Source organism: Schistocerca nitens, chromosome 7 (assembly GCF_023898315.1).
Source record: "Schistocerca nitens isolate TAMUIC-IGC-003100 chromosome 7, iqSchNite1.1, whole genome shotgun sequence".
NCBI lineage: Eukaryota > Metazoa > Arthropoda > Insecta > Orthoptera > Acrididae > Schistocerca > Schistocerca nitens.
The window spans coordinates 332,141,031-332,154,468 of record NC_064620.1 but is presented as its reverse complement, the minus strand read 5'-3'; the positions used below and the strand labels follow the sequence as shown (position 1 = coordinate 332,154,468).

The following is a 13,438-nucleotide window of genomic DNA, read 5'->3' as shown; positions in this document are numbered from 1 at the left end:
AATTATAAGAGTCGACGGGCATGAGAAGGAAGCAGTGGTTGAGAAGGGAGTGAGACAGGGCTGTAGGCTATCCCTGATGTTGTTTAATCTGTACATTGAGCAAGTACTAAAGGAAATCAAAGACAAATTTGGAGAAGCAACTGAAGTTCAGGCGGAAGGAGCAATGTAATTTTGTCAGGGAGAGCAAAGGACTTGGAAGAGCAGCTGAACTGAATAGACAGTATCCTGAAAGGAGGATATAAGATGAGCATCAACAAAAGCTAAACAAGGATACTGGAATGTGGTCGAATTAAATCAGACGATGCCAAGGGACTTAGATTAGGAACGAGACACTTAAAGTAGTTAATAAGTTTTGCTGTTTGGGCAGAAAAATAACAGATAATGGCCGAAGTAGAGATGATATAAAATGTAGACAGGCTATGGCAAGGAAAGCGTTTCTGAAGAAAAGAAATGTAGTATAGATTTAAGTTTTAGGAAGTCTTTTGTAAAAGCGTTTGTCTGTAGTGTAGTCATGTATGGAAATTAAACATGGCCGATAAACAATTTAGACAAGAAGAGAATAGAAGCTTTTGAAATGCGGTGCTACAGAAGAATGACGATGATTAGGTGGGTAGATAATGTAACTAATGAGGAGCTACTGAAAAGAATAGGGGAGCAATGAAATTTGAGGCAAAAACTGGCTAGAAGGAGGAATCGATTGGTAGGATATATTCTTAGACATCAAGGAATCACCATCTTAGTACTGGAAGGACGTAGGGGGGGGGGGGATAAAAATCGCTGACGGAGGCCAAGAGATGAATGCCATAAGCAGATTCAGAAGAATGTAGGTTGCAGTAGTTACTCTGAGATGAAGAGAGCTGCACAGGATAGAGAAGCATGGAGAGCTGCATCAAACCAGTCTTCGGACTGAAGACCACAACACACAGTTTCTTGAGTTACAACAATTGCGACTTGTTATTTGTGGACTGCTGTTCGTTGAATCGATATTATTACGTAGTGATTTCTTATTTGAGTTTCACTTCGAACAGTTTGTTCAACTGAAAATTGAACTAACTGTTCGAAGTGATATTAATTACGTAATTTTTGCAATACAGCAATTACTCTTAGGAATTGATATAAAACTCAATGTGGATTGAACTTTCCGTTAATTATGAGCAGTTACGAACTTGAAACCCAGGCAGTTAGATCTAGATTTTTAACAGGACTGTAGTAACTCCTAATACTTGCGCTTTCTCAAGGGATTTATTTCAGGCCCCTTTAGCTCTCACTGTCCCCTGAATCGGGTTTTAGAATATTTGCTCGTTGAAGTTCGGGCAGGTGGGATATAAACTGCTGAAAGATGCGTGTGTAAATTTACGCAGGAATTTTTTTTTGTTTTGGATGTCTGGACTCATGTACGTAAGATTTGAATGGTATGCGCACAGTTTCGGCAGAGAAGCTACGCTGCACAGAGATGAGTTAGGGATGATCTTTGCTCTGTGAAGATGAGCGCCAGGTCTATCCGTTGATCGCGTGGAGAGGCGAGGAGATCGACGGTTGAGCTTTGGTGTCGAGTTTTGGTATAGCAGCAGTAAGCAGCAAACAATGAAGATTTTTGGGAATTATATTATTGATGAATGGAAGATTTATTGCGGACAGAAAAAGAACTGATTTTTACATTGGTAATATTATACTCTTTGTGAAGAATGGATTACAGGTAATGGTAAGATTTGATTTATTTGCTGCAGATTGCATCATTCTTGGTTCGTCAGATATCCAGATCATGAATCTTTTTGCTTTTCATTTTTTTTTGTTACGGTTTATCGACCATTGTAAGAAAAATTGATTTAAGAATTAGATTTTGGAATTTATTTAACGAAAGATTATAAATGTGAGACTTAATTCATGTAAGTCTTGAATTATAAATACATCATTTCAGAGAAAGCTTAACTATTAAATTTTTTAAGTCATATGATATGAAATTGCTGTTGAGTTCATTTAATCCATAGCCATTGTCCACATTTCAGGAGTCAATTAATTTTCAATTTATTTAAACATTTTATGAAAAATTACGAGCCAAGAATGATAACAATGTTTTTAGAGAATGCATTGCACCTTTGCTTATCTCAGTAGTTAGATTTTGCTGATCTGTTATCGAGACGCGCTGTAGATACGAGGGCAGGTTGCACGGCATTATCCAGTGCGACCCAGGTGACCCAAATAGTGTGAAAATCAAATTCTTTCTTTAATTAAATTTCACAGGAACCTATTTTAGTTTGAAAATAATCAGTTTTCCATCGAAGTCCATAGACAGATTTAGTGATGATGGTAAGTTTCAGACAGGGAATTAATTTCTTATAATTCGTGCAGTTAGATTTCTCTCTGCATCTCTCATTTTAATTTTGTCACCAAAGGCGTTACGCAAGCTGTTAGCTTTAATTGACTGATTTTCTCATTTTGCCAGAACTGACGAGCCACCTGTTTATCCACTGATGCATAGACTTCCCTCAATATCTGGCGGGGCACAATTTGATCAAACTTTCTCACTTTTCGAGAACTGAAGGGCGGCCTGTTTAACCAATAATGCACAGACTTCCTTCAATGTCTGGCGTGGCACAATTTGATTGAAATTTCTCATTTTGCGAGAACTGAAGGGCGGTATCAGCTTTAAAGTCTGGTATGAGCACCATTCAAAACAGGAAGCACAAATTTTAGCATCTAACAGACAATTTAACATTAAAAACACAATCAGCATTACAGATCTGCTTTCATTACTATAAATTTAAACAGATAACCTTCACTGCCTTACAACACCGGCTACAATATTCACCTCGCAGCAATTTAGCAAATATCGACCGTTGATCCAGTATTAGTCGACCCACCATTCCTCCGTCTGTAACCTGGTAGCATGCAAACTGAGGCTAGTTTCTACTACTGTGAATGCAAGTCGATATGTGGTTTCCAATACATTAGAATATTCACTGACGGCATTTCCAATCCAATCCACCATTTATAAAAAACAGTGGCCACGCAATGTGACACTGTCGTACATAAGAAACAAAGAAAGATTCGGTTTGGATCAAAACAATGCACAAAGAAGTTGACTAATAAGTAATTATATATATATATATATATATAGGGTGAGTCACCTAACGTTACCGCTGGATATATTTCGTAAACCACATCAAATACTGACGAACCGATTCCACAGACCGAACGTGAGGAGAGGGGCTAGTGTAATTGATTAATACAAACCATACAAACATGCACGGAAGTATGTTTTTTAACACAAACCTACGTTTTTTAAAATGGAACCACGTTAGTTTGTTAGCACATTTGAACATATACACAAATACGTAATCAGTGCCGTTTGTTGCATTGTAAAATGTTAATTACATCCGGAGATATTGTAACCTAAAGTTGAGGCTTGAGTACCACTCCTCCGCTGTTCGATCGTGTGTACCGCAGAGCACTGCAACATACATCGCGTTTCTACAGAATGATCTGCCAACATTGCTCGAAAATGTCCCAATGCAAACGCGTCGACGTATCTGGAATCAGCATGATGGTGCACCTGCACATTCCGCAATTAACACTAGGCTGACCCTTGACAGGATGTTCGACGGGCGTTTCATAGGACGTGGAGGACGCATAAATTGGCCAGCCCGTTCTCCTGATCTTACACCTCTGGACTTCTTTCTGTGGGGTACGTTAAAGGAGAATGTGTACCGTGATGTGCCTACAACCCCAGAGGATATGAAACAACGTATTGTGGCAGCCTGCGGAGACATTACACCAGATGTACTGCGGCGTGTACGACATTCATTACGCCAGAGATCGCAATTGTATGCAGCAAATGATGGCCACCACATTGAACATCTATTTGCCTGACATGTCGGGACACACTCTATTCCACTCCGTAATTGAAAACGGAAACCACGTGTGTACGTGTACCTCACCCCTCATGGTAATGTACATGTGCGTCAGTGAAAAAGACCAATAAAAAGGTGTTAGCATGTGGACGTAATGTGCTGTTCCAGTCTGTTCTGTACCTAAGGTCCATCACCGTTCCCTTTGGATCCCTACGTAATTCGGTGCTCTCCGATACACACGATCGAACAGCGGAGGAGTGGTACTCAAGCGTCAACTTTAGGTTACAATATCTCCGGATGTAATTAACATTTTACAATGCAACAAACGGCACTGATTACGTATTTGTTTATATGTTCAGATGTGCTAACAAAATTAATGGGGTTCCATTTAAAAAAAAATGTAGGTTTGTGTTAAAAAACATACTTCCGTGCATTTTTTATGGTTTGTATTAACCAATTACACTAGCCCCTCTCCTCACGTTCGGTCTGTGGAATCGGTTCGTCAGTATTTGATGTGGTTTACGAAATATATTCAGCGGTAACGTTAGGTGACTCACCCTGTATATGAGATACCAGTGGTAAGCATGGCTCCACAAAACAGAAAATGTATGGTGTTTGTAAAAACAGGATATCTATATCTATGATGAGCATGTAACTAAATCCACGCATGGTTCGACAGACACCACTACGTGTATTTCGGAAAGGTATAATCTATCAGTATTTAACGGATGTTCTGGTGCGTCTCGATTAATAAACATATTCTCTACAACTGTCACACTGTCACACTGCAAGTGCCTCCCTTCCTTCCATCAAATACATCGCACTCACGTGGCGCCGCCATGCCCTGGGTATTCATTGGCTGAGATACTAAATACTCGCTCCAGCATAGCCAGTCATACGTAAATACCTCCCATGTAGAAAAGGGATGTCGAAACTGACCAGCGAACGGTCGAAAAATATACCAAAGAACTCTCACCTTATCAGTATGCAAAAATTTTTAATACAAATGAAGGGTAGCTGTATCAACAGACACCTTTCAATGCCAAATTCAATTTGTCAATGAGTGATCGAAATAACACGTTCTCAGAACACGACTTTAAGAAAAGCAATTACTGGTTAATAATTTAGGTTGGAGTGATTACTATGAACCTACAGGATGACGGGCTGGAAAGATAAAATACGTCGTTGTATCCAGCTTCCATTCAATAAAGTTTAAGTGACTACCGAGTTTCCATTTTACTGTGTGAAAAGATAATGCCGCATCCTAATCACGTAGCAGTCGTGGGCAAGGAGTGCCGAGATAACCTAGCCACTCCAACTAATGTTCGCCACAGCAAATAATTGAAATGATCTCACACTGACGCTCAGTCGTTGTTGCATCTCTACACCAGTACCGATCGCCTCTAGGCAAACCCAGTCAGGATTTCTGGAATGCTGCTCATGAATAGCAGCACCAAATATCGAACAACCAGACGCGTACAGTTTTGCAATCAGGGTGCATGGGATAACCACGATAGCGCTCCTGCTGTCATACGAAAACGCAACTCAGACCATAACTCCAGGTGTCGGTCCAGTTTGTCTGGCACGCAGGCAATTGGTTGCAGGCACTCACCTGGCCGCCACGTGACCAACACACGGCCATCACTGGCACCGTGGTGGAATCGGCTTTCATCAGAAAACACTACAGACCTCCACTCGGCCCCTGAATGAGTTCTCGCTGGACACCGCTTAAGTCGTAAGCGGCGGCGGTTTGATGTGAGTGGAATGCACCCTACACGGTATCTCACCCGGAGCTGCCCTTGAAGTAACCGATTTGTTACAGCTGGCTGTGTCACTCTATTGAATATTGCTGCTCTAGTTGCTCCTGCAGACGGAGCACGAAGCGCCCCGGCCGTCCTCCGACCACGATGGTCTTCCCTCTCGATAGTGGCACGTGGCCGTGAAGAATCCGGTCTTCTTACGACCTCATCTACCCGTGACCACCACTGTCAGTAGACAAGTATGGTTTGTTCCTACCAAGTCTTCAAGTAGTACCGCGGAAGGATTATCCAGCTTTTCGTAGACTTATTACGCGATCTCGGTAGTGAGATTTTTATAAAGGCGTCTTCATCGTATTAAAGGCATTTTTGACTAACATCATCTCATTACGTCTAATCCCAAACGCAGCTAGCGTTCACGAGCTTTACAGCGAGTATTTAAAGCAAATCTCATTTGCATCCCCATAGTGGCGCCAGTAGCGCCACTCTTATTCGACTTGTGCGAAACTTGAGAAGACGTCATCTTTCAGGGTATTTTCCAAAAAAAAAAAAAAAAAAAAAAGCTCATTAATACAAATACACTCCCCATTCTCGTAATCATTTACAAAGTATCTCCTACTAGACTTAAATGTTGACAGATACACTAGGAGATCCGTTACAGACGCGATTACGCCTATTACTGTGATAAGAGGTGGCAATGATATATATATATATATATATATATATATATATATATATATATATATATATTATCTTCATTCTGTTGACATGTTTATTCCTATGTGAAAGTGAATTACTGTAGAACTGAGGAAACATCCTTAATCTCACATGTGTGTACTATAAGCAGAAATCTAAGACTTGTCCGTTCTAATCACGTTCATAATGGACCATCAGCGGAAAAATGCTCCTGTCGAAACACAAAAAAGGGGAATAGGTTCCAGTTGAAAAGATACTGACAGAAATGTGGCGAACTAGCTAACTCAATCCTCATTTCGCCCTCCTCACCATAACTTTGGGCGTATAAGTGCTCTTTTTACACAGAATATTATAAATCCTTTTACCCAGACTCACATCCTCTTTGTATTTAAGCCTTCATACTCAGCATCTCCTGTCGCTGTCTGTATATATATCTCTGCCACTGTCTCATTTATCTCTCACTGATTTACAAAATATCTGACATTTACAAAATAACTGTATATGTATCTCTGCCAATGTCTCATTTATCTCTCACTGATTTACAAAATATCCCATTGTCACCGCCTTCTCTCTTACTTGCACTGTCTCATTTTCTCTTTCTTTCTCGACACCACTGTCTCCCCATACATCGGCAGTTCGCCGGTCTGGATGAATCCAGACCCCCTCTCCTCACCCTCCCCCCTCCTCCCATTTAGCCTATGTATGGTCCCCACTCACCTGTATTTTTCATTTCTACTGTTTCCCCTCTCTTTTGCTCCCAGTCTTTTATCTTCATCAACTTCTCTTTCTCTTTTACTGCTATTGTTGCTGACTGACCATCAATATCTCCTCTTTCTTTGGTTCCTTCTGCTAATGTCTTCATTCATGCTCCTACTATTTCACTGACACTTTCTCCCTCTCAGCATCACTGTCTCCTCTCTCTTTTCTTCCCACCGGCACTATCTCCTCTCTCTTCCGCCGTCACTCTATCTTCCAGCACGAAAAACGCGAATACATCTGCGTGCCAAAATTATTGGCAAGGAAACCGGAATGCGGATTGAGGTAGCTTGTGCCCCACTTTTCTGTCAGAGTCTTTTTAAAGAGAGATATATTCATCTTTTTTGTGCTCCCTTCTTTTCCATGCTACAGCAGGATGTACTGCTTATACTTTATAATATATAAATTTATAACACACTGCTTCTATAGGTCAGTTAAGGTTGGACAGTTTATTTCTATACTTCGCCACATTTATACACTTTGCGACATAAAAACAACTACGCGTAATATGAGGTTAACACAAAATCATCTGTTTTACATTTAGCTCACTGATCGCAGTTAATAGAAAACATCTGACTTATGATACACTCCTGGAAATGGAAAAAAGAACACATTGACACCGGTGTGTCAGACCCACCATACTTGCTCCGGACACTGCGAGAGGGCTGTACAAGCAATGATCACACGCACGGCACAGCGGACACACCAGGAACCGCGGTGTTGGCCGTCGAATGGCGCTAGCTGCGCAGCATTTGTGCACCGCCGCCGTCAGTGTCAGCCAGTTTGCCGTGGCATACGGAGCTCCATCGCAGTCTTTAACACTGGTAGCATGCCGCGACAGCGTGGACGTGAACCGTATGTGCAGTTGACGGACTTTGAGCGAGGGCGTATAGTGGGCATGCGGGAGGCCGGGTGGACGTACCGCCGAATTGCTCAACACGTGGGGCGTGAGGTCTCCACAGTACATCGATGTTGTCGCCAGTGGTCGGCGGAAGGTGCACGTGCCCGTCGACCTGGGACCGGACCGCAGCGACGCACGGATGCACGCCAAGACCGTAGGATCCTACGCAGTGCCGTAGGGGACCGCACCACCACTTCCCAGTAAATTAGGGACACTGTTGCTCCTGGGGTATCGGTGAGGACCATTCGCAACCGTCTCCATGAAGCTGGGCTACGGTCCCGCACACCGTTAGGCCGTCTTCCGCTCACGCCCCAACATCGTGCAGCCCGCCTCCAGTGGTGTCGCGGCAGGCGTGAATGGAGGGAAGAATGGAGACGTGTCGTCTTCAGCGATGAGAGTCGCTTCTGCCTTGGTGCCAATGATGGTCGTATGCGTGTTTGGCGCCGTGCAGGTGAGCGCCACAATCGGGACTGCATACGACCGAGGCACACAGGGCCAACACCCGGCATCATGGTGTGGGGAGCGATCTCCTACACTGGCTGTACACCACTGGTGATCGTCGAGGGGACACTGAATAGTGCACGGTACATCCAAACCGTCAGGGAACCCATCGTTCTACCATTCCTAGACCGCAAGGGAACTTGCTGTTCCAACAGGACAATGCACGTCCGCATGTATCCCGTGCCACCCAACGTGCTCTAGAAGGTGTAAGTCAACTACTCTGGCCAGCAAGATCTCCGGATCTGTCCCCCATTGAGCATGTTTGGGACTGGATGAAGCGTCGTCTCACGCGGTCTGCACGTCCAGCACGAACGCTGGTCCAACTGAGGCGCCAGGTGGAAATGGCATGGCAAGCCGTTCTACAGGACTACATCCAGCATCTCTACGATCGTCTCCATGGAAGAATAGCAGCCTGCATTGCTGCGAAAGGTGGATATACACTGTACTAGTGCCGACATTGTGCATGCTCTGTTGCCTGTGTCTATGTGCCTGTGGTTCTGTCAGTGTGATCATGTGATGTATCTGACCCCAGGAATGTGTCAATAAAGTTTCCCCTTCCTGGGACAATGAATTCACGGTGTTCTTATTTCAATTTCCAGGAGTGTATGTACCTAAAAGGAGTAAATATGTTGTTAGAAATATTTTGCTGAATTTTCATTATATCGAGTTGTAAATAATGAATTGGCACCCATTTAAGTTATTTTCAGGCGTGTTAAGGTAGATTTAAGCTCATTTTTTGTCGCTGTAATACCGCCTTGTACATATTTGTATAGGAGTGAAACGCCCATCATATAGAGGCAGCGTGTCATAAAGTTGTATTGGTGAAAGAAAAAATGATTACTTAAACCTAGTTTCGAGATGTAAGAGGTCTTGCGATGACCATGACCTCTAGCCATGTATTCACTACGTCAGTTAAAACTACATTTACGCATCATCAACTACGTTTACGTGCATAGGTACGGTAACTTTGAAACTCTCGACCTCGGTAACAGATAATGTTATCGAAGTTTCAAGGTTTCCCGAGAACATCATCTTAAGAACATATGGTGAACATTTGGATTATTTGACATGAACAAAAATTATGAAACTGGCCATCCAACAAATGGCACTTTTGATACCCAAAAATCATGGTTTTCACATGTAGCTTGATAATGGATAAGGATTTCCGAAAACGGGAAAATGTCGTTTCTAGACAGAAGAGTAAAGAATTTATAGTTTCAGTGAGCCATGCTGTGGCTCAGGTTGGCGCCGTTTGTTGGTTTCCGTCCTCTGTTGGAGGCTAGACCGTATCGTTTAGTTGACATGGTTGCGGTTGTTTGTCTTCATCTCGTGTTGACTGGCTTGGTTTCGCAAGCGTTACGTGTCCACTAGTGGCAGCAGCGGCGGTTATCGATGTGTAGTAACTGTGGCACCATCTTTGGGGCGACGTCGTTTTTCCGGGTCGAGTCAGTGTGCAGTTCGGTTGGGGACTCAGGATGAGCCAGGTCTGCCCAGTGCAAGACACGCCGGGACTGTTGGTGGCGCGCATGGACCGTCGGATCGAAGGGCTGTGGTCACGAGGGTGCACAACCTCGTCGTAAACTGGATCCTGCAAGCTTTAAGTTGAGTGCATTTGGATTCAAGTAGAGAAACCTCCACCATTGTGAGATCTAGCGACTCTCCAGTGACTTGGGTTCGTGTTGCTGCTCGTAGTGCTGCCCAGGCGAAGGGCTGCGAGTGGGGTGCTTGGGGAAGGTAGATCTGATTAGCTTTCCTGGACTTCTAACTACTATTTACTGCATTCAATTTGTTACTATTTGTTAAGTTCAACCAGCGGTATTTTTCCTGCCTTGTGGCCACTTACGCCCCAGTTACCTGCTCTAGGCGTTAGTGTATGTAATGGCAGTGTACATTTCCTCGCCTTGCCGCTGATATCCGGTGAGGCGTGTAGTTCTGACAGCTTTCTTGATTGTAGGTTGGTTGGCGATTCTTCTACTCTGGTGGTAGTGGTTCCTTTCTCGTTCCAGGCGCTCTGAGCACAGTATTCTGTGGGCGCAGTTCACACAGCCAGTTCCGGTTTTGGCGTATTTTTACATCTTTGCATTTGGTTTAGTGGACAGCAGGTAGCCTCAGCAAGATTATCATTAATAATTTGTTAGACTGCCACTGGTCTGAGTTACCATCTTGTGAGTGAATGCAACTCTTGGCTGCCTATCTCATCACTCGCGGAAGTGTTTTTCCGCCGGACTTATTCAGAGAGATCGATCGCTGGAGCACGGTCTGTGACTGTCCCTTGTGTTTTATTATTGTATGTTTCTAAATTTTTTTATATATAATTGCCATTCTTGGCGTTACAGCAGGTTTAAATTTTTGCGCTACCAAGTTTACCATCTTTTTGTCTCACCTGTTTGGTGATCAGTTGCCTGTCTTTTTAAATTAACCTTTGCTATTGTATTGCTGTTTTAGAATATGTTTGTTAAATTTCTCATAATTACCATTCTTGGCGTTAAAGGCCTTCAGCCGTGACTGTAGTTACTTTCCTTAAAATTCTAATTGGGATCACATTGGCATGTTTTTAAACCACTATTTTCTGTGCCTGTATTTCATGCCCATTTGGTAAATTGTAAAGCACTATTAATTATACAGTGGTTTATTCCTTCATTAATAACGTGTTATATCTTAATTTATTGCTGAGTCTGGAATTACCGGTTTAGATAAATGTGTGTAACTGCAAAGGAAACCAATAGTAACTGATTAACGCCCCGTCCACAATCGTAACCGAATCCTGCCTCCCTTGACTACCAGGTTTATGCTCGCTACAGTAAGGATGAGGAACTTGATGACATGGAACGTTATTTGGGAGATGAATATGGACGGACACAAGTGCATGGCGACGTGTTACGCCCTGCCTCACATCCTATGTTATTCTCTGCCCTCAAAGGTGCAGGTCATCAAGTTACTCTAGTGGTACTAAGTGTTACAATATTTGCAATCATATGTGAATTATATACAGAACCTCGTTCACTCTTGAGTACAGCTATTTTTGTACATGCTGCTACTTCCCCTGTGAATGGATACTTCAGAAGAAGTCTGTATGCTCGAATGGGATGGAAAATTTGGAGTCGTCAAATGCTGTTGTCTGCATTTATGCTGCCAGCCCTTGTGTGTGTGGCACGGCATTTTTCATAAATTTTATTGCAATTTATTATCATGCTTCCCCTGCCATTCTGTTTGGGATAATGGTTGCTGTGGCGTGAATATGTATATTTGTCATATTACCATTGACCCTTGTTGGCACTGTACTGGGTAGAAATCTTGCTGGGCAGCTCGACTATCCATGTCATATCAATGCTGTCCCACGTCCAATAGCTGGAAAGAAGTGGTTCATGGAACCTGCAGTAATTATTATCCTTGGTGGTGTACTACCTTTTGGATCAATATTTATTGAAATGTTCTTTATCTTCACGTCTTTGTGGGCGTATAAAATATACTATGTGTATGGCTTCATGCTTTTGTGTTCATCATACTGATGATAGTCACAGTTTGAGTTACAATTGAAGGGCTTATTTCAATAGTGGTACAAGTCCATTTTTGTTCATTCTGAGATGAGCGCTGAAAAATCTGCAGTTAACTTTAGGACTCTGTATCTCAGAATGAACAAAAATGGACTTGTACTACTACTGAAATTAGCCCTTCAATAGTTTGTACATACTTTCTCCTTAACGCAGAAGATTATCCGCGGCAATGGACAAGCTTCCTGGAAGCAGCATCGACGTCAGGTTATGTCTGCATGTACTCATTCTACTACTTCTTCTTCAAGACGAAGATATATGGCCTGTTCCAGACAGCTTTATACTTTGGTTACATGGCACTTTTCAGCCTGTCCCTGGGAATTATGTGTCGGACTGTTGATTATATTGGCGCCAGCTTCTTTGTATGAAAAATCTATTCCACAATGAAAATTGGCTAAATTTTGAAGTGCTGAAATTTATGTATCAGTTTAAACAGTGCAACATAGTTTCAGTATGAAACTGTTTTTTATTTTGTGCATTGTGGAAGCTAATTTCCGCAAATAATTTCCTTCCACAAAGAAAAGAAATGATGGGCCACCAAAAAATTTAGAGCAAAGTTGGAAGCATCTAAATGTGTGTTCAGCTGGTAGCAGAGAGTAGTTATGATTGTAATATCGCCATTTCAGTTGCTGTTGGCTTGATTTGGTAAACTCTGTTACTGTTGTACGATTTCTGCCTTAGGTGTTGTGTTCTGTTTTAGGTGATCAACTCTGTAATGGCCCTCAGACAGTGCCCCGGGATCGGCTTATTGAGGAAGGAGCACCTCATTTATGAGCTATGATTAGTAATTTAAATAATTGCAGTCCACGGTGCGAAACCGTCTAAAAACGGTTTCTGTTTTTTTCTGTTTAAGTACAGTAACTTTGAATTTTTGGTTCTTTGCAACGGATAATGATATCGCAGATAGGTTAGAAGTTCACCGAGAACATAATCTTAAAAACATATTTATATCGATCTGCCGTTGGAAGAAATTATAGAAGTGTCGATACCTACAACTGCTAATTTCGTACGCGGATATCATGGTTTTTCGGGATGCTTTGATAAGCGGCCTAAGGTCCACTCTTGGATGCACCTAATACAAAAGAACCAACAGATCTGCTCAATTTGCCTGGGCTGGAGAAAGTGTGCAATACTTAAATTTTGGCCCTTTACTGTAGGATAGTTACATATAGTTGCTACGCCAAGGGCTACCCAAAAGACTAACTCTTCATCTCCGAGATATGACCCCTTGAAAAATCGCTGTTTCGCTCCCGGTTTTCTTTAAATATATTTTTACCGTGCACTGTTGTGCGCTGACCGATTACTCATTGCCTAGTTGAAAGTAATTACGAAACAGAGTAGATCGCAAAGACACGTTTATTACAAGGTGACATCACATGCTCATATTTGGATCTTCAAAACTGCAGTACGATACGAGATATAAAT

At 42.5% G+C, this 13,438-nt stretch overlaps 1 pseudogene; it reads left to right on the top strand.

Annotated features, from left to right (window-relative positions):
- The first annotated feature begins 2,301 nt into the window (after positions 1–2,301).
- On the top strand, positions 2,302–12,411 carry LOC126195605 (transmembrane 9 superfamily member 3-like; annotated as a pseudogene).
- The last annotated feature ends 1,027 nt before the right edge of the window (positions 12,412–13,438 follow it).